Consider the following 2,896-nt stretch of genomic DNA (forward strand, 5'->3'; position numbering starts at 1 on the left):
ATCATTTTGTTTTTGAAGTTTTTATTCTACTTTCATAATAAAACACCATGGCCCTAAGGAAAAAATTTTTTTTCTAATGTGGCAGTCAATGTGTTACTGTTTCTTCCACTTGTTTCATGAAGGCAGGGACTACATACCTGGCTTACTCACCAATGTATCTTCAATGTCTCTCATGAAGTAGGCCCTGAATAAATAATTACTCCCACTTAGATGAAGGAACTGATGCTCACTGCCTTTAATGACTTGCCCTGAGTCACCTGGCTTGACTGTGGTAGGCAGATTTAAATTCAGGTCACCTAGTTCAGTATCAACTCTAGGGGCTAGTCTGCGGGACAAGGGATATCAAGACTTCCAAGTGGGTTAGGACAGGGGAACCATCTATGATCACAATTGCCTGGTTCTCTGAGTGGTAACATAGAGTTGCTATGACAGTATAGGGATCGCTTTGGAAGGCAGGACTGAGAAGCCCCAGCCTACTACGTGGATGCATGCCTCCTGCTCCAGAACCCTATCGTGGGCGCTGGGGAGGAGCAGAACAGCTAAGCCCAGGCCTACCAGCTCCCACCATGCAGCTCCCCCAAAAGGGGAGCCCCCTCCAGAGACCTACGTCAACCATGGGTTACAACACTCTTAAATCCTGGCTGCCGTCAGTTGCCGGGAAACCTCTGCCAGGACAAAGGCCCATGGCTGCTTCATGAAAGCCCGGTTTCTAGGGAAGAAGCTTCTCAGGGATGTGTCTGATGCTATTGGGTTTCAAACCAAGGTCTGGGGGCCAGGGAATTGTTATTGGGAAACTCCCGTCATCCCCAAATAAAAAGTCTTTCTCCCCTGAGCTTTTGCTCTAGCCTGCCTCTCGAGAAAATATCCTCCCTTCTCCGGTTCTTGGGATGCCCAAACTTCACCCAGCATTCTAAGCTTGCCCTTTCCCATCCCCTAGCCTTCCTCTACATGTCCTTCCTGCTTAGGGGCTCCTCCTAAAAATTCTTCCCCCACAGTCCCGGAGTTGGGGAAGATTTGGTCTACCAAACTGGTTTCCTAAGTTGCAGCCTGAGCAGCCAGCCTCCTCTAGGGTAAGAACATGATCTCCATGAGACATTTCAAATTCCAAATATAGCCCACAGAACCCCATTACTTCTTGGGGGCCCCAAGTCAGGGATCACTGGTTGGCGGTGCCTATGAAATGTGAGTGTTATCCTGTCGTGAGTCCTGCTTAAACACTTCTGAAGACAGTAATGCTCGCATTTACTGACTCTGCTTACGAGGCATTGTTACAAGCACTTTACATGTACTAACTTACTTAATCCTCGCAATAGCCCTAAAATGTAGATACTATTACTATCCCAATTTTACCTACAAGGAAATGGAGGCAAGTAACTAAGTAACTTCCCAAGGTCACGGAACAAGTTAATGGTAGCAAGTTATGGAGCCCAGTTAGTCTGGCTCCAGAACCCTCACTGTTAACCACTACACGTACACTGCCTCTTATGATACAAATGGTGTGGCCCCAGCTTACATTCTGATTCTCCTCTCCTGCTTTGCTGGCCCTCTTGCCTCCTTCAGAATCTTTCTCATAGCATTCTCCCAAATTGGAATATCTTTTTCTCTGCCTCTCCAAATTTTTCATTCTGCAGGACTCACTTCCTTTCTGCAGCCAACCCTGACTGCCCCATCCTCACTGCTCCCAGTTGGCCTGAGAGCTTCCCAAGGGCAGGCACAAGCCTAGACTCTCCAGATGCTTGATAGAGGCCCTCTAGACAAATTTAAGTGAAACTGGGGTAAGGAGTGCCATGCTGCTCCCTTGGGGTGGGGACGTGCTCAAAGTGGAAGAAGGACAGGCCAGGTGGGAGGAGGAATCCTGGGAACCAGTGTGAAAGGAGTCCTAGGGAACTCATCCAGCAAGGGGTATAGCAAAAGTATTCGCTGCTTCTCCCAGCCCCTATGAAGCCCTGTTCCTGGGGCCCTAGACCCATAATGCACGCCCCAGAGGATATCATTTTCCCCTGATCTCCAAGTCAGGCCTTATAGGCACCAAGGACATTGAGGGGAACAAGGGATCCTGGCATCCAAAGTCAGGAGGGAGCACAAACGGGAGTAGGGGGAGCACAGGAAGTGGAACCGCGATGATGGCCGACTCCTGAAGCTGGAGCTCCCTAAACCCGCTAGCGGGACACCCGTAAGAGTCCAGAATAGTGCGCCCGAGGGCACGGGGATGAGGCTGAGGCCTTGGGGGGCACATGACCAGACAGGCCTGAGCAAACTGTATGTGCCTTGATACAGGCCACGGCGAGAATCAGAGATGGGGGTCCGGCGGGACCCAGGGGCGGGGTTCCATGGGGAACACACAGGACGGGTACCCTAGGTCAATGCTCTCCGCGACTCTCCTAGCCCTGGGCCGGGGGCTGGAGGGGAAATCACCTGCTCCGTCGGGCGCCGCCGGCGACTTGTCCCGCGCGGTGCAGCTCTCATCCCCCAGCCCCACCAACGAGATCAAAGGCGGGGCCCAGAGCGGTTCCCTTCCAGAGGCGCCGCAGTGGCCATTTTTGAGACGGTCAAATTGCCCACAACGGGGCGGGGCTTCTACCCTCATTCTCAAATGTCCCGGGGCTTCGGATGGGCTCCCGCGGCGGCCATTTTTGTTGCGGGTAGGAGGAGTTAGGCGTGGAGGTCCCGCCAGTGGGTGGAGTCACGAAGGGTGGAGTCGCAGTGGTTGGGACTGTAGCCTCACCTTGTTCCTCCTCATCTGTCAGAGCCACAGGACCTTTTGACCTCACTTAGTGTCTTCCCATCCGCCTATTTCCTAGCCCCCAGGATCACCACCCTCAAATCCTATGGCTTTCTCCCTCTCTCCTCCGTGTCTCTCTCACCCTTCCACAGTCCCCGTGGCTCCCTGGTTGGA

The 2,896-nt window shown here is 52.6% G+C and overlaps 1 protein-coding gene across 1 annotated transcript in view; it reads right to left on the reverse strand.

Annotated features, from left to right (window-relative positions):
* The window catches only part of CUEDC2 (CUE domain containing 2), a 7,673-nt gene extending 5,151 nt beyond the window's left edge, over window positions 1-2,522 (reverse strand). Inside the window, exon 1 of the mRNA XM_012661772.1 lies at window positions 2,416-2,522. The gene's annotated coding sequence lies outside the window, so the exon portion shown is untranslated. The remainder of the gene's footprint in view (window positions 1-2,415) is intronic.
* Between the last annotated feature and the right edge of the window lie 374 nt (window positions 2,523-2,896).

This window comes from Propithecus coquereli, unplaced genomic scaffold (genome assembly GCF_000956105.1).
Source record: "Propithecus coquereli isolate 6110/MARCELLA unplaced genomic scaffold, Pcoq_1.0 Scaffold73, whole genome shotgun sequence".
NCBI lineage: Eukaryota > Metazoa > Chordata > Mammalia > Primates > Indriidae > Propithecus > Propithecus coquereli.